The sequence below is a fragment of the Nicotiana attenuata genome, unplaced genomic scaffold (genome assembly GCF_001879085.1).
Source record: "Nicotiana attenuata strain UT unplaced genomic scaffold, NIATTr2, whole genome shotgun sequence".
Classification (NCBI taxonomy): Eukaryota; Viridiplantae; Streptophyta; class Magnoliopsida; order Solanales; family Solanaceae; genus Nicotiana; species Nicotiana attenuata.
The window spans coordinates 58913-78832 of NW_017670566.1; positions in this window are offsets into that span (position 1 = coordinate 58913).

A 19920-nucleotide genomic window follows, 5' to 3' on the forward strand; every position below is an offset into this window, starting at 1 on the left:
TTCCTGTCAGCAGCATCCTGGATGACATTTTGGGTGTTGGCAGCACTAAATTTCTCCGTCGTTCGTCATTCCCTTAGTTGAAACCTTCGCTCTGATATCACGTTGTCACGTCCTTAGTATTAAACTAAAAGTACGTGTGACACTTGGCAACTCGCTCACGATCTTGCACAACTTGCTCACGTTCTTGCTATGCCAAGTCAACCTTACTACACTCAAGATCGCTAAGGAATGTTAGAATAGGGGAGAATTGTCAAAAGAAGCTTTTGTATTAGAGAGAACTTGATTATTTTGCTTGGTGAATTACAAATGAATGACCCCTTTATATACTAGTCTCCTAGGGGCTAGTGTGTAAATGATAATTATTACACAAGTCCTTAATATTGAGAAGATGAGGGCTTTCTCTAGAATTCTCTACAAGCCTAGAAGATTTCAAGGACTTTCCTAACAAATCCATAAGGATCTATGGTCTTCCTAAGGAAATGTCCATACTTCTCTAGAATTTTCTCACAAATGCTAGCCTTCTTCCTATGCAAGCTTCCACGTGGCATTATTATATGCCAAATGATGCCTATGTGATATGATGACGTGACGGGTCATCACGTTATGCTAAATAAATTTTTTCTACCATAGCACCTCATTCTAGTTTCTACTAGAAAATAGAACCTATAGCTTAGCTTTCAAATGATGGCACCTATGTCTGACTTTATAGTTTCGGTGGCTGTAAGATTTGACTCATCATTCCTCCTTTGCCCCTTGGTCCCACTTTTCTTTTCACAACCCCTCAAAGGAAGAGTTGAAAAGAAAAAGGAAAAAGTAGACTAAACTCTCTTGGAATCAGAAGTTAGCTGCTGAATTGTTACAAAACAAGATGCTCAAAAAGGACGATGTCTGCCACTCGTGAATGAGCCAGCAATTGTAATAAATTTTCCCAAAAACACAAAAAAAGGAGCTAAATCGTTATAGTACTAGATATACTACGATTCACACTAACCATTTAAATTAAATAATTTTTGAGCAATTTTTACTGACATGATAGAAAAGTAATTATATATAAACTTTGTATAATTCAATTTTTTTGACCAAAGAGATTCAAGTAAATTATTTTGGGAATCGTTTGGTCCAGAATCAAGTTATGCATAAATTAATAATGTGAAGATAGTAATGCAAGAATTAGTAATACAAAAATTATATATTGCATAGATTATTTTCTGTTGCTTGTTTAGTTTGATATATTACATATTAGTACACAATGCATAATATAAAATATTTGTTTACTTTTTAAAAATAATAAACATTATTTTTATTCTTAGAATAATGATGGTTTGTTAGGTCATTTTAGCATTTTAATTCATGTATTGACAATATCATCATTTTTATTTAACATTCTATCCGGCATAAATAATACTACATTAATAATACCAACCACGAAATAAAGTGCTGAAACTTAAAGACACAAGTAATTTTATATAAAAACCCTCTTTGTTTAAGGGAGTAAAAATTACGACCTATCCGTATAGGATTTTTTCAAACTTCACTAAATAACAAGACCAGTTTTTTTGTTATAACTCAATAATCAAGGGACTGTAAATTCTACCGCCTTAATTCCTAAAATCAACTAAGTTGTAGCTATCTCTCCTGGACTATAAATTTTAGTCTAGAACTTCAAAATAAATTTTGAGAATTATTTACCTACGATTAAATTTCTCAAAAGCAAATAATAAGAACAATGACTCAAGACTCAAATAGCTAAAGAACTAAACACCTTCTTCATATTAGGTTCTTCGGTTGAGCAATTTGAATCCAGAATGCATTGCCTTGCTTTGATTGCTATTTGATTTGAGTGATTTTAGAGTAGAACTATGAAACAGTGGAGTCTACAATAGCGGCAACGCAATGCTTTTATAGGAATAACTAATAAGGTTGGCCAAAAGCTTCTTCGATTAAGGAAAATAATACTTTTACAACTTGGCGTCCTTTCTCCAACTTCATCCGCTTTTTTTCTTTTATGCAAGCGTACTAATATTAATGAATCCTTATTGCCCGCAAATTTTTTCGGTTGGTATAGTACTTGTAGCCCACGAAATAAATCGTTCAAGGAATACGAAATTTAAAAATAGCCAGATTTACCACTGGTCGTTGAACAATAGCCAAGTTTCAAAAGTCATCGAAATTTAGCCACTTTAAATCTGAGCGAAAACACTGTTCAAAATCCGGAAAAATACGCCCGCAAATTTTACGGGAGTTCCAGGATAACTATGCTGAAACTCCCGCAAATTTTACGGGAGTTCCAGCAAGTATAATTGTCCAGTATAATATACTGGAGTTTGGAGCACTGGTGCTCCAGTCTCCCGCAAATTTTACAGGAGTTAGCAAAGTATACCGGTCCAGCATAATATGCTGGAGTTCGTACACAAATGCACCAGAACTCCCGTATATTATACTGGACCGGTCCCTGTTGCAGTAAAATAGTGACTATTTTTCATTGACTTGATAAATGCTGACTATTTTCCATTGACCAGTGTGAAAACTGGTTATGCCATGATATTTTAACGTTTGCAAGCCCTGATCAACATAATTCAAGAGACCTGATTCTTTTGATATCTACTGACACATATACAACCCTATTTGTTAGTACAATAAATATCTTTAAGAGACCTAGTTCTTTGACAATAATTTTTTCATCAAAAATTAATTTAAGCTTAGCTCAACAATAACGGAGCAACAAAATATTATATTAATTAATGTTAATTTCAATATGAAGATTAATAGCCTGTTTGGCTAAGCTGCAAAAAATATTATTTTGAAAAGTGCTTTTTTCAAAAGTACTTTTGATGAGAAGTAGTTTGTGTTTGGCTAATTACTTTTGAGCAACAGTTAGTGTTTGAAATTTTTTTAAAAAAAATTTCTAAGTGTATTTTTCTCAAAAGTGTTTTTGAAGAGAAACTACTTTTTCTGTTTCTCATCAAAAGTACTTTTTTTTCTTCTAAAAGCTTGGCCAGACACTTTAACTTTGAAAAAAAAAACAATTTTTTTTAGAGAAGCTTGGCCAAACAAGTTATAAATCTCTTCAAATCTCGATCAAATATTGTATAATCTTATGTTAATTTGTTTATTTGATTGCCTGTATCACTAATTGTGCTTTAAAAACAAAGTGGAGTGGGTGCTTAAAGCACACAACCGTAATAACTTATTAATAAGCGTATGAAAGTACAACAGCGTGTACTATGCAGCCAAAACATGGAAGAATCAAACATAATGCAATAATTTCATTCGGTACCAATGCAAATTAACACTACACCAAAGTGGAGGGCCAGTATAAAGCTAAAAGTAGCTAGTCTATAGTAATCGGTCTAATCAAAACCTTACGACAATATAAAATTAGCCTTTTTGAATTGAATCTTAAGTAAGAGGCTTAGTTCGTCTGCCCAATCAAAGACGTAGGGCCACCCGGAAGCTTGAAGAGCTTTCCTTCATTCACTTGTAGTAGCTAATCATTTATCTTATATATATGAATTATGGGCGAACAACGAAAATTAAACTCGCGCATGGTGAATTGACAATCTATTGCCTTGATCCATTTGACTACATTTGCCCCCTCGACAACTTACATTCCATTTTTACAATTATATCTTCTTTCTTTCTTTTTTTTTTTAAAATTTTTCACTCGGTATTTGATACCCATTTTCAAGATCTGATTAATTAGGACTTCCGTTGTGTAAGGCCTGTTGTATAGGGTCAAAACCGGCGCTCGCCCCATGTGTGATTAATCGAGAATGGAATATGATAGGTTAAAGTTCTACCTCGAATTATATCAAACCAAGGTGCGAGGTTATAACGTTAAGTTCGACCTCGGGACCGGACAAAACCGAGATCAGGCGAGATCGAGGGAAATTTGCCAAGCCGAATAACAGAAAGACAAAATATCCGCGATCCGTTGCAGATCGCAGCGGAAATCTCGGCTTGTATCAAGGATGGGCGGATTAATTAGCTAATCAGAGATTTCTTATCTCATATAGAACTGTATCAAGAGTAGGATTCACCTACTATATAGATGGGGTCTGATCATTTGTGAAAGACATCATTTTTATGCAACATAAAGCAATATACTGTCATTTTCTAGCTTTTATTATCTTGTTACTCTGTTCATACGTCAGTTAAAACATCTTTGGTTCAAGGGTGATCAAACTCGAGGGCCAAGGCTATTCGATCGTGTGGTTTGCATTTATTCTTTTATCATCAATGTCAATATTAATCTATTCTCTTAATACCAAATTATATCATGCATACTTAAAATCGCGTATAAATCCAATTGTTACCCGATTTTAAGGTAAACACCTATCAGAAGAAAGTGTTTTCTATCGGGAGTATTCTCATTTCTCGAGTTTGAATCGGAAATATCAAGAATTCTATTATTCCACCACAACTCTTAGTGGTATGAATACTATAAGTAGCCGTTAAGTTATTATTACGAACCAATGGAACTTAAAGAAATCCACATGTACTCTTTGCCTTTTCTATTTCGCTACTTTACAAATATTCAAATTAGCTGATTATAGTTCTACAATTAAACTCCACAATTATATATCTTGGTTCCAAGCATGATGGGATAGTAGGCTAAAAGATGGTATGTAAAGATAAAACTAAATTAAAAAAAACTTACCCTGTGCATACATTATTTCACATGAATTTTATTACTTAATAATAGTTATGTTAACTAAAAAATTCAAGAAAACTTCAAATAGTATTATAAGCTAGCGTTTGACCATAGATTCCTAATTTTATTTTGAAAAATCTGATTTGGGTGAGTTTGATTTGAAGATAAAAATGTGTTTGGACATCAGTTTTCAAAACATATTTCCCAAATTTATTTTGGAAAAACATGAAACATGACTGATGATAGGCTATAATTGCATATTTTAGTCGCTTATTACACTCGAATTTACTGCACTTTAATTGAGTTTGTGCTTTAATCGCTAGTGTTTTGCACTAATTGTATGTTTTATGCCTTGTAGGTGTGATTCCGAGCTATATAGATGTTATGGAATAAATTTAAGTGATTTGAAGCTTTGAAGTCTGAGTAAAAGCTCAAGGAATTAAGCCGGGATCGTGTTCGGGGTCAAATTTGATAATTAAGTACGAACGAAGACTTGAGGAGGCATATTGCGCACTGTCTAGTAAAATATACATAACTTTTTGCTCAGAACTCCATTTGGGCTCCACAATAAATGGTTGGAAACCTAACTCAAAGAGCTACAACTTTCATGTTTTACGTTTTTTCAAATTCCAAACGGAACAGGGTGGAAAACCGCGGTTTTGCCGCGACCGCGGCAGAACCACGGTAGAAGATGGTCGCGGACAACTGAAGAATCAGAGGGCATGTTTGGCCGCGGTTCCAACGCGACCACGGCAAAACCGCGGCAAGAGGCGGAAATTTCAGGGACTTATGTGCAAAACACGGGATTTTAAGCCCTAAACCCTATATTAAACAAAGGAGGCCGGCCAAGAACAAGGAGAGGGGACATATTTTGGACACAAATTAGACCTAAGGAGGCGGAGAGACACTACTTTAGGGTTAGACAACACCCTTGGAGGCAAGAACACATTGGGAGCAAGGCGGAGAATTCTTCTACGAGTTTTTTCCTTCCTCTTCCTATTTTTTTCCATTGTTGGTTATGACTTTTAGTATTGTAGTTTTACATGCTATTATGAATAGCTAATTTGTTATCTAGAGTTTTGATAGAACCTTTTGTAGGATAAATTCTTGTTATGTTTTTATATAATTGAGCCATAGCTTTTCTCTATTTGTTCAACTACGTTTATATTCTGGTTGATTGAAGAGCTCTCAATTAGCTGTGCCTATTTAGTATGCATAACTCGGGAGAGAGTGCATATTTAGGTAGTTGTTGAACAACACCACTCCCAGAGTATATGAGGGATCAATAACCGAGGGTTTAAAGGTGGGATTAGGGATAACGAAGCCTTGGGTGCGATCTGAAGTGAGCTGTATCAAAAGCCAGCTAGCGTAGCTCGGGAGAGTGCGTCTAGTAAATTGTCGTAATTACTCGGGAGAGATTTACGGTAATAAGAGTGCTCATGATCGGTAGAGAATACTTAGGCGAAATTATAGAAGACATAGCGGGAAGGATTCCGACAATAGGGGAAATCATAACTCTAGACCTCCTTAATCTTTTCTCTAACCCTCAGTATCGTTAGTTGTTAATTTACTATTTTAATTTGTTAGTTAATTAGTTAAACACAAGAATCTTAATATCTATAAGTTAGTAATTGTTCAAGCTTGTCTTCTTGGTGATAGTGAACAGCTGTAGCTAAACCTTAGTTCTCTGTGGGATTCGACTCCGGACTTGTAAACCGGATTATATTTGCAACGACCGCATTGTCCTTTTTATAAGGCATAGTTGGGCGTGATCAATGACTCATACCCACAAGTTCTAAAAACTATCACAGATATCCAACGGTACCATTATCAATAACATTCATTATATTATCGCAAACCATAGTCATGAACATAAATAATTTTGGTACAAAATTATTATTTTTATAATGAACTACATGATACACTATCAGATGACCGAGAACACGAAGCAACATTGTTACAAAATAACAAATAGTGGGCTCTTTTATAAAATACAAAAGTTTGGGGCAATTTTTAAAAAATCTAGTGATATTTTGGCCCAAAACCAGCTATTGAGCTAGGTTTGGGATTTGGGATTTGGCATTTTCCCAAAATGTAAGCAAAATCTATGGCCAAACATATGTTTGCCGAATAAAATCCAAACTTATTTTGGCAAAATCTATGGCCAAAGTCCTACAATTCTAAATTTCATTTCAAGCATTCTGGATGAAAGAAAAGAAAAAACAAGATGAATATTACACTATGACCTTTGAAAAATTAATGGTGTAACCATAAATGGAAATAAATTCTTAATTATTCAACATTGTCTCTTGAAGTTGAATTAACCAAGTCAATGTATGTATTGACAAATATACTTCAGTTAATTGAAACTAACATGCTATTCAAGACACGTTTAAATTGAAAATACAAAAGAAGAAGACAAAAGTAAATACTCCATCCGTTCACTTTTACTTGGCACATTTTGACTTTTTACGACCTTTAAGAAATAATAAATGAAGTGCATAATTTACCATGATACCCATATTAATTGATGTATATTTTATTGGATTTGAGAAAATAATTTGAAATGACTAATAAATACTGTTGGTATAACAGGAAAAAGAAAATTTGTCTTCTCTTGATATGCGTAAAGTAAAGTAAAAATAAAAATCTACTTTTAAAATACATGCCAAGTAAAAGTGAACGGAGGAAGTATTATTTCTCTCTAGAGTACGATCAGATTGACGGGTTTAAATTTCGTTAATCTCCGGACAATCATTGTTTACGTCGTTTTACATATGTTTGGAAAAGGGCCAAATATACCCTTCTACTTTCAAATATTATTTACATTAACCTCTGTTATATTACAGAGTCAAATTTATCCCTACGGTTATATATAATCAGTAGCATCCCATTGGACAGACTGATGAGTTGATTAAAATTAATGTATTCAAAATACCCAACTAGTAAAGAGCTTATTTTCGGAGAGGATATGAAGCATGTCACTAAGCAACACTGAAAAGAACAAATTGTGTACTAATTTCTACTCCTTAAATTCAAAAGGGTGTTCAATTTTCACACTAGCTAGCAGATTATGAATTTATATACTCTAGTAATTTAAATAAAAGAAATTTGAAAGATTTTGAATTACTTAACAGATCAACAATAATTTTTAAATATTTGCTGATGATTGGGATAAATTTAACCATATAAAATAACGATGAATGAAATTGGCCGAATAATATAATGATGGTTAAATATAAATAATAATATTTGAAAGTAAAGGGGGTATATTTGACCATTTTCCGACAAACAAACCAACAAACATATTCTTAAGATTAGCAATTTAGCCGCTGGATTGGTATAAACAAGCTGCTCAAAAAGGGTGCGGTGCCTCGTGCAACGCCTGGGCGGTTATCCCCCTTTCACGCATTCCTTCACCTCTCATTTCTTCCCTGGCCGAGCTATTTTTTTGGTCAAAAATACTTTTTTGGGTTAAAAGTATTTTTTTTTTAAAATGAAACGTTTGGCCAAATTTTAGAAGGAAAAATAATAATTTTAAGGAGTAGCAGAAAAAGTAGCTTCTCTTTAAAAACATTTTTCTGAGAAACACTTTTAAGAAAAATACGGTTAGAAGTAGTTTTTAAAAGCTTGGCCAAACTCTAATTACTGCTCAAAAGTGTTTTTCAAATTAATTGGTCAAACACAAACTGTTTATCACCAAAAGTACTTTTCTGAGAGAAAAAGTACTTTTGGTGATAAGCTGATTTTTAGAAGCTTAGGCCAAACAGGCTATTAATCTTTGTTCTTTATGAGCTGGATGGACTAGTTAATACCATTGACATGCATAAAACTTATTAAAAGGTCACTTTCTTCTACTTCTCTTAGTGGTAAAGGTGTGATTCGGTAATCAATAAAATAAAAATCATAGAAGATCGGTGTAAAAATTAGAACAAAGATACAAAGTGCTGAACGATATTATTTCATATTATTAAATTTTGATGAATCGACTTGATTGATATTCGTATTGAGAAATAGTACTCAATATAATTAAGATGCGTACAAATTGATACAAACACCATTATATTTGAAAGAATACCTTATTGGAAAAATATGACAACACACGCGCATACACTATGGGGTCAAGTAAACATAGAAGAATAGAATCAATTCAAGGATTTGGTGATTACGAACCAATGCATGCAATTCGAAAGAACCCACGCCCAAAGGCTGCCTTGTAGGCGTCAAGGCTCTAAACTTATGTAAATTTTGTTATGTTATAATATTGCCTATCTTTCCAACTAAAAAAAAAATTCTATATTTTTCTTTTTTATTTTTTTCTTTGCACCAATTAACTTTTGAACATTTTAGCTACTATAGATAAATATTTCCTTGTTGCATTCCACGATAAGTGCGCATGATTACAAGATTAGCTGAAAGCATAAATATATTCTTTTGTTAGCTCGAGAATATGCTTTAAAATTAGATGCAATGCAATTTGATTAAGGCCTCGTTGCTATTAATATTTCAAATTTGCAAATAGTGTTTAGCCATAAAATCTTTGATTTCAAATGAAGTATCAGCTGAAATTCAAGTGCAATTGTATGGTACTTGTATTGGTCAGAATCTGACCACACGACCACAGCGGCAATGATCCCGTCCCGACCACCCTGCAGTAGTAATCAACGAACTCGACTTCATCTAATCGCTGCTATTTACGACATAAGCGTCGAGGTCGAGGCATCCCCATGAGAGGAGGTCACCTCCCCGACCCGGCCCAAATAAAATATGATGAGCACGAGAAGTTCTGGGCTATAAATAGAGGGCAGAAGAACCCCTTAAAGGGGGCTGGACTCTCGATGATCCAAAAACAGTGGAAATAATGGGAGAACTCCATGAAAGAGAGACTGAGCCTATACAAAGAGAGAGATTCCACCTCCAACCAGGGAGGAAGAAATAATTTGATTGTAATCTCCTGAACCTCTTCAAGGAGAGGCAGGCCGAATTTCTATAATCAATAAAACCTCCCAACTGTCATTTCAATTGACTCTTCTGTCTTTATGATTCTGTTCTTTGATCCAGTATTAATTATAGTTGACTATGATTTACCCCTTCATCTATATTGATTGATTTGCTTGAAAAGTGTTAAACAACTTTTGAGTCAAACAATTTGGCGCCGTCTGTGGGATTTCCTAGTGAAAATACTTAGTTCTTCCTGGATCGAAGAAAAAGAAACACCAAGAAGAAAATTCGACTCAAACCAGAGTCAATGGAGGCGCATCAAACAAACAAAAAAGAAGAAGAATCGAATGCGCCAACGGGAGCTAGAAATTTTCCGCCCTTTTGACCTCGAACAGCCCGAGCGAGGAAAGAAGTGATGCAAAGCGTCCCCCCTTCTCCTCCTGATCGCCGGCAGAAGAATGGAGCATCCCCCTCTCATCCACCATACTGTGTCAGGCCGAAAACCAGCGCAGAGGTGTTTCAAACGAGGAATCGAAAATCACCTCGAAGCAACCTGAATGCCACGGTCAGGCGAACAATCATAGCACGGGTACAACATACGACCACAGGCCAAAATGAAGCCGACACTTAACGCCCGAGGCGTTGAACCATCGATGTAAACAACGGGACTCAGGCTAAGTGCCTCCGCCATCAAAGTTTGACAGTTTGACCTCGCTCGAACTGGGACTCAGGCTAAGTGCCTTCGCCATCAAAGTTTGACAGTTCGACCTCGCTCGAACTGGGACTCAGGCTAAGTGACTTCACCATCAAAGTTTGATAGTTCGACTAGCTCGAAATGGGACTCAGGCTAAGTGCCTTCGCCATGAAAGTTTGATAGTTCGACCTAGCTCGAACTGGGACTCAGGCTAAGTGCCTCCGCCATCAAAGTTTGACAGTTAGACCTCGCTCGAACTGGGACTCAGGCTAAGTGCCTTCGCCATCAAAGTTTGACAGTTCGACCTCGCTCGAACTGGGACTCAGGCTAAGTGCCTTCGCCATCAAAGTTTGATAGTTCGACCTCGCTCGAACTGGTACTCAGGCTAAGTGCCTTCGCCATCAAAGTTTGATAGTTCGACCTCGCTCGAACTAGGACTCAGGCTAAGTGCCTTCGCTATCAAAGTTTGATAGTTCGACCTCGCTCGAACTGGGACTCAGGGTAAGTGCCTGAATCCCATCAAGGAGTGACAGTTTGACCTCGCTCGAACTGAGACGAGCTATCCTCTCGAAAGGTTCATAATGAAACCCACGACCTGAAACCTTCATCACATAAGGGGAATCTGGACTCGTCTGACGAGCCCCCACCCCGCGACTAGATCGAAAATCAACAGAGAACTGAAATATAAAGCAAGAAACGAAGAAGAATTCTTTATTCATGAAGTCAGAAATGCGGGCTATTGCCGCTTACATCTGGTCCAGGCCAGCCAACTAAAAAAAAAAAGAGAAAGGAGAGGGGAAGAAGACAACAAGGAACAAACAAACGCCGATCGGCATACGAAAAAAAAAAGAACAACGAAACACAATTTTCTCTCACTCGGCGCCAACACCGTCGTTATCATCATCACCACTGGCGTCCCCATCAGCTTCGAGTGTCGCCACATCATTTCCACAGTTGGCTCGAGCCTCACGAGCCTTCTAGCGCGCCTCCTCGAATGCTGCCTCAGTCACGGGGCCCGCCTCCCACAAGTTCTTGAAAATGTCACGTTGAGCTTCGGCGTAGACCCAGAGTTTATGAGCCTGGCGGGGAACAGCGGCACGGGATGGTCCAGCCTGAGCCCTCAACTGCTGATTCTCCTCCTCCAAGGTCGCAACTCGATCTGACAAGGCTAAGGCCTCTTGATCAATCGCACTAATCCGCTCCTCGAGCCTCTCCTCCCTAAGGGCCGCAGTAGCCCTCTCCGACTCTCGCTCGGACTCATGTACACGAACTGCCGCCTCTAGGGCCGCTGCCCTCGTCGAAGCGTCTAACGCTTCCCTCTCCATGCGCTCCAAGTTGGCAACCTTGCTTTCTAGTGCAGTCAGCTTCCCTCTCCATTCAGCATCCACTTCCGCGGCTCTGGCCTGGCTCTGCTCCAGTTCCAACTGCATTGCTCGTAACTTGTCCTGCAGGTGCTCACATTCCGCGGCGACCCCTTTGCCCACCTCGAGCTCCTCGTCCTTGAGGCGAATTTCCTCTTCAAGTTCGCTCCTGCTGCGGAGCGCCTGCACTAGCTCCTGGTCCTTCTTCTCCAATTCCTCGCCCAAAGCCTAGTTGCGGGGATCATTCCTTAACCGTTCATGCAACTCACGGCATTAATCGCGATAGCGACGATACTTTTTCAGCATCTGCAAGAAGATCCTCGATCGGACGTTGGCCCTGCGAATATTCTCTACCTCCAACATGTACGTCTGCAAAAGAAGAAATCAGTCAAACTAATGCTCATTCTGCAACAAAGGAGAAATACATCAAAGTCAGATATAACATACCCGCAAGCCCATCACAGCCACCTCGTCCATCACTTCAACATCCGAAACATTCCTCAGGGACTCGTTCTCGGCCTCAGAACACAGCAAGCTGAATTGTGGTACCAAGTTACCTCCTTGAGTCAACAGGTTCACGTCAGCGGGGATCTCGACGAAACGGGCCGACCCCTCTGCATGAACCACCGAGTGAGTCATGCCCTCCTCGAACATCCGAACATCATCAGGGTCCAAGTCAGACTCAGACTCGTATTCATCGACCATTACACTCTTTCCCCTCTTCGCTGCCGGTGGTGTGACTCGACCTGCCGAGGACGATAACGGCACACTCGAGGTCACGATCGCAGTGTCAGGGGACTGATTCTCTGCTACAGCGGGATGTCCTGCGTCATCATCGGCGGGAACTCCTGATCGGGTCACTACAGCAGCGGGATTTTTCTGGCTTTGGCTGGTGGGAGCGGCTCCGACCACCCGCTCCCCCTCAGCGGTAGATGCCGCAACGACACCTCCCTCTGGGTTTGCTGGGGGTGAATCTAAGTTGATCACTGTCGGAGGAACCATCTCAAACCCTATCCCTCCGTCTCTTCGACGACCATTCTTCCTCCCCGATCGATGGCGAGTCGTTTTGAGGACGGACGGTACCAGATCGACCCTCCTCCGGAGATATAGTCCGGGTCGGATCGGCCAAAGCCACAGATTCTACCGACGCCGCCCTTGACGAAGGACGGGCTGCAGGTACTGCACTGATGCAAGCGGACGCGGCCGGGTGACAGAAAGCTAACTGAGGAGCTCTGACTCTTCGAGCCCTCCCTGGCCACGGCAAGCAAAACTCGAAAGGTAAGATCGAAACAAAAAGGAATGGGTAGAAAACAAGGGCGCTATCTCACCTGTAAGGGGCCTACGTCCGAATCTCATATGAAACGTCGACCATGTATGAATTCCCGCTGTATGGGGAAGAATGGCCTCGACCCATTCTCGAATCCCCTCCAGAGGAGGCGGGGGTAACTTCTCGGCTGCAAAGCATCGAAATAGATCAATATTTACAACATGAGATATAAAGAAAGCGAGGCCAAAGTGGGTACTCCACTAATCAAGGACGAAGTCTTACGGGCAAAATTCCACACTTCTGGAAACCCAGTTGGATCTGCTACAAGGTGCTCGGTCCGTACATAGAAAAAGTTATCAAAAAAATGATGATTGGTCCTGTCGTCCATCTTGACCACTAAACCTTTCGACCCTCGGGGACGCGCGTGGATCATAGTGCCGCGAATCTTTTAGGGAGCGAACGGGCTGAACACGTGTCTCAGAGTGACCTCCCGACCAGCTAGCTCCGCGTACTTGATAAACATGAGGAACAACTTGTACAGGTAAGGAGAGAGTTGGGCAGGACACACCTCATAGTAGCGGCAGAAGTCGACCACCAACATTGGAAGCGGAAGTGTGTATCCCACCAGGAAGGGGTAAGCATAGAACGAGCAGAACCCGGGACGGTCGATCTGGACCCTATCCTCTCTCTTTGCCGGTACCATCTCGACATAACTAGGAATACCCCATCGTGCCCTTAAATCTGCTATTCCGATCTCCCCTATAAGGGGAGGAATATTTACCTGCTCCGCACCACCATCGGCGCTGAAATCCACCACTGCCTTCCCTGGGCGGGATAAAATTTCCTCTACTGAAGGAACATCTTCGCACTCCATCGGGTCTACGTCTCCGTCTGTCGGAGCAGGGTCCCCGGCCGCCGGAGAGATAGCCGGAAGATTATCGTGAGAAGAAGTTCCTGTCATCTTTAACTCATAAAAAGAGGAGGAAGGAACTTTGAGGAAGAAGCGAGGAAGCTAAAGATTGCTGCGAGCAACGGAGTCAAGAAGAGTTCAAACTAATAGAAAGGGAGATATTCTGGGAATTCTCTCGAAGAAGAGCGATGAAGTGTGAGAAACAAGTGACAAACTCCTTCAATTTATAAGACACAAATTCTCTAGGACACAAAACCAACGGTCGCCGCCAGAACCTGGCCGGGCACGAAACGATTCAGCTTCTCGGGAACGTGCGCCATTGTGACTGCTTATACAAAGCTACGTTTCGTTTGTCAACCGTCTCTTCGGTTTCGAAACCGTCGTGACGGCATAAGAGTATTAGAAAGACGCCTCCGGGCAGTTTCAAAATTTATAACGCGACCAAAGAAAAATATGCGAATCTGACTCCCTCCACGATTCCGTCGCAAACATTATCCGTCCGCCGAGGTCGGTAAGATACGATCCCGACGAACGGAGCGACTAACTGTATTGGTCAGAATCTGACCACCCGACCACAGCGGCAATGATCCCGTCCCGACCACCCTGCAGTAGTAATCAACGAACTTGACTTCATCTAATCGCTACTATTTACGACATAAGCGTCGAGGTCGAGGCCTTCCCATGAGGGGAGGTCACCTCCCCGACCCGGCCCAAATAAGATATGATGAGCACGAGAAGTTCTGGGCTATAAATAGAGGGCAGAAGAACCCCTTAAAGGGGGGCTGGGCTCTCCATGATCCAAAAACAGTGGAAACAATGGGGGAACTTCATGAAAGAGAGACTGATCTTATACAAAGAGAGAGAGATTCCACCTCCAACGAGGGAGGAAGAAATAAGTTGATTGTAATCTCCTTAACCTCTTCAAGGAGAGGCAGGCCGAATTTCTACAATCAATAAAACCTCCCAAGTGTCATTTCAATTGACTCTTCTATCTTTATGACTCTGTTCTTTGATCCAGTATTAATTATGGTTGACTATGATTTACCCCTTCATCTATATTGATTGATTTGCTTAAAAAGTGGTAGACAACTTTTGAGTCGAACAGTTATGCTCTCAATTTAATTTCTATACTTGTTAATTAAAGTTGCTATGAAATTTTCTAGTTCAAATCTACGACTGTAGATTAGGCAAGTTCAATCAAACTCGTTTTTCTATCTAAATAGTAACTGCAGATGCATAAAACTCATTCTAATGAACAATACAGTTGGGGGTTGTTTGATTCGAAATTTGCGGACTAATTATATGGAGATGATAATTCAAGAATTGTTATAAGAAGATCAATACTACCAGTTTAGCTAATATTAGTATTCGTGTACGTCATTACATATTGTATAAATAACACTTATTTTAAATTATAAGTTATACCGATATTAGTTATGCCAAAAAAAAAATACTCAGATAGTACCAGTTTGGATTCATGCAAGGGGATCGACTATCGAAACCATTCATATTGATAGGAGATTGGTGGATCAGTATAGGGAGAGGAATATGAACTTACATATACTGTTCATCGGCCTAGAAAAAATATACAACAAAATCCCAAGGGAGGTTTTGAGGACATGTTTGGAGGTTAAAGGTGTACATGTGGCGATTAAGGACATGAATGATGGAGCCAATGAGGACAGTGGGAGAAGACTACGGGCACTTCACAATCATGATGGGACTGCACCAAGGATCAACTCTCAGCCTATTCTTATTATTTGCCTTGGTGATGGATAAGTTGACGGGACACATTCAATGCGAGGTGCCTTGGTGCATATTACTTGCAGGGCATTGTCCTCATTGACGAGACGTGAGGCGGTGTTAACGCTAGGCTGGAGGTTCGGAGGCAAACCTAGAGTCTAAAGGTTTCCTACTCTTAGATATCTAATACTACCAATGATTCCTTTTGCTTTGGTTATCTTTTTTTTGAGTGTTTACTGCTTCTCTTTATATGGATTCTCCTTAGTTGTATTTTCTTATTCTAACTGCTTTGATTATGCGTTTCTTGAGCCGAGGGTCGATCGAAAATAACCTCTCTATCTTCACAAGGTACGGGTAAAATGTGCATACACATCACTCTCTCCAGACACCACTTGTAAGACTATATTGGATATGTTGTTGTTGTTTGTATTTAGATAGTTACCAAATTATGTCAAGATTTTTTTTTTCCTAATCCCTCCAACCAACCAAATCCGTTACTGTCAAAGTACATACAAATTTATTAAGGCACTTAATGATTACCTCCCAAAACAAAATATAAAAAACAACTTTGAAGAAAAAGATTATTCCACATGAAAAGTGCATGGACTTGATAAGAAAGTAACAATAGAACTTAAATGATCAAAATCCACCAAAAACAGATTTTAGATTCTTGGGAAACAAAGTAGGTGGTTCATGCTGATAAGATTGAAAGTAAGAATTCTATGAGTAAAAATCAAACGACTAATTTAAGAAACGCTATTTCTATGACAGCTCGAACTTCTTTCGTGGTGGTTACATGACATTACATGTAGATTTACACATATTTAACCTTCGAAATGAACAGAGATTACATGCAATTAATTATTAACCTAAGTTATTGAAATTAAGTTTGACAAAGTAAAGTTTCTCTATTTGAAGAGTGAAGAACCTTGAATCTTCAAAGTAAAAGGTAAAAATTGAAGGAAAAAAAAACCGTGAGTTTTATTTTTTGTTCTGTGGTAAGCTTTGCGGAAGATACGGGATCAAGTGCCTTTATCAATTGGTGTTGAGATCACTTGATGTCTAATAACTAAGTTGTGCACTCAAAAGTGTTCCAACCCATTTAATCCAAATTAATTAAATAGATCAATATTTCAGCAAAATGTTGATTATGGGATACTCCAAGTTGGGTCAAGTCTCAAATCAACCCATCTATGAGTTCACCTGGTCAAACCTCAACTCGGATCCCTATGTCAACTGGGCACTTGGCAACCCTAAATCAATATAACCATCTTATATAATAATATCCTATACTCCTAAAAGATATGAACTCTCATAATCCATACGATTCTCAATGCATGTATTCTAGCTTCTCTATACATACATGCCTTTGAACTTACAAATAATATATGAGTAGGTGTCTACTAAGAAAATAGGTTTTCAAAATAATGATGAAAGATATAAGTTAGGTGTTTACGACTCTCTAAAAAGTCTAATGATCTTAAATTATTAAAGATCCTAAAAGGGAATGATTTTCATACTAATTATTCCTTTTAAAAAATTGTTCAAAAGACAAAGTAGAGCATGAGATAACTTTTACTATATTAGTTAGAAAAATATCTCAACAAAGAAGTAGAAATGACGTAAATAAGAATAAAACTTCCCTTTTATGGAAAGAAATGTACTCTTATAATAAACAAAGACAAAACAAACACAAAGAAAATGGTTCATTTTATAACTCATTCATCAAAAATGAAAGAACCTGTAAAGTCTCGATGCATTTAAATGTTATTTTCAAAAGTCTAGATTCCCTACTACATAAATCTTCAAAAATGAGAATAGATGTACAATTGTAGTACGGATAACCATGCTGTTCCCCTTTTATTTTTATTTTTATTTTTGTTTTTCCCACTTTGCCCTTAATTTTCTCTCACACCAATCAACATAGCCAAAAAGCTACCTGCAAGTGCATGTCGTGGTCAACCAACTTATTACTCCCTGTTAATTTAAACAAGATATTTTTCTTATTATTCCATTCCAAAGAAATAATATATTTCTATATCTGGAAACAATTTAACTTTAAATTATTTTTTTCCTTATTTTATTCTTAATGAGAAGCTTTTAGCCAAACAAGTATCATGACAAGAGGAGATACTGATAATGTTTTTGCTTGTTCACTGATTCATTTTCTGGCTTCTACGAGAAGCGAAATTATGACCTATACCTTATATATTTTGTCTTTATATAAATGCCTCGCCCTTTTTTGCATCCGCACAATTTCCAACCGACGGGCTGGAGTTCATACCCTTTCTTTTGCAATTTGTCTACTACAGACAGTGATATGATGTGAAATAAATTCCTTTGTGCCTTAGAATTTATCTTTCTAAAGTAGCTCATGCAGATTATATACTGCATGTTTTCATTACATTAACGTTTTAATTGGTCTTCCATGTGTTTATTAGCTGCCAAGTTGGAGTGCTTATTTTGACAGAAATACGTACACCTTTAAAAATCATGATATCGGAAGTACCACCAAATGGAATGTAAAGGTGGTTCACAAATTGTTTTATCCTCGGGTTGACAAGTGTTCATCCATGGGCAACCTTAATGTACCGCGCCTAGCTTCAAGTGGCAAAGGTGGTGGATTTGTGTCTTAGGTCACAGGTTCAAGGACCCCACACCATGCCAAAGCAAAGTCATGGTATTTAAGTGGAGGAAGCGGTAGAGGAGCGGGCCCATTATCACCGAGTTTCGAAGGCTGCAGAGTTGGTTCTAAAGGACTCCAGATGGATTCTCGGTAACAAAAAAGAAAAGAAAAAAAAAAAAGAGTAACTGGAATCTAAAGACGTTAATTATGCAATTGATCCAACATTGGTAAGAACATTAATTACAGAGATATTTCCGATTCTGACCCAGGAAAGTAGACCAATGATATAAGGGGTTATTTGGCATATAATACATAGTTTGGGTCATCATTGAAGTGATATTCTTTATTACATAAAAATTTGCAAATTTACACTGAGTTTAAAAACTTAGGGGGTCTCTGAAATTTGAAAATCGCGTTTGAATTTGCTAAACTTATGATGCACTTAAAGGACTGTTTAGTAGAAGTGCGGGCTAATTTTAATGCACTTAAAGACATTTTAGTTGAATTTGCAAAAATTATACTTAAGGCACTTAAGACTTGAAGTGCAAATAATTTATTGCAATGCACTTAAGATTATTTAGTATGAAGTGCAAATTGACCCAAAATAAAAATTGATTCTTCGCATATTTAACAATGAACAAACGAATTCTAAATCTAAATCACTACAAATGAAGCTCAAATTTGAAACCATAACTTTCAAAATATCATAAAGAACAAAAACCCATCATCAAATTTGTCATAGCAATAACAAATTTAACCCATTTTGCAAGGTAGAGAAGAAGAAGAAACCTTAAGCAGTAAAAATAAAAAGAGGGTGCCAACATCGGTTCACTACTGTAAAAACACCATTTAGATCACCTTTAAATATGCTCATAAACATCATGTAAATCACTGTCACCTTTGTTTTCACACAACTAAGAAGAAAGGAGGAGGAGGAGGAAAAAGGAAGAAAGAAAAAGAAGTTATCTGTACAGCTATACTTTGAGTACTAATTAAACTTTTATAAAATGATAGGTACAAATAAAATGGGGGTGACCAAATAGAACGCCTCCTAATTTTTTTTACATGAATAAGGTGTGTACACTTACCCCTTAATTTAAGTATTCTTTAGACTACCATTCAATAAACTTACAATATTCCGTATTCCGTTTCCATATACCTTACATGTTACATTTGTCTCATCCTGTTTGTCATTAGTCAACTAAAAAATAATATTCGTAAAATACTTTTCTATAGGAAGCCAAAATGAATTTTCAGCAGCAACAGAAGGTGATATCAACTCTTAGGGTCGTTTGGTAGGGTGTATATAGAATAGTGCGGAATAAGGTGTATTAGTAATGCAGGGATTTAGTAATGCATGGGTTAGTAATGCAAGCATTAGTTATGCATATATTATTTTTATCTATTGTTTGGTGTAGTGTATTAAAAATTATAATGCATTGCATAATTTTTAAGAAAAATAGTTGTTTACAAAAATGCCCTCCGTATTCTCTATCTTTAAAGGACTTTAAGGACAATTTTGTCTTTAACCATACTAATGCATGTTAGTAAAACTGTATTTGTAAACTGATTCTGGAAAAAAACAAAGCAGAATATATATATAAACAGAAAACGTAAAGAGATAGAAATCAATTCGAGCCCACTGAATTCACAGTGTTTCCTTAAGGAATTTAATCCCCTCCTAGTACCCAAGGTTATGGATTATTTCCTCCTAGGATAGAACG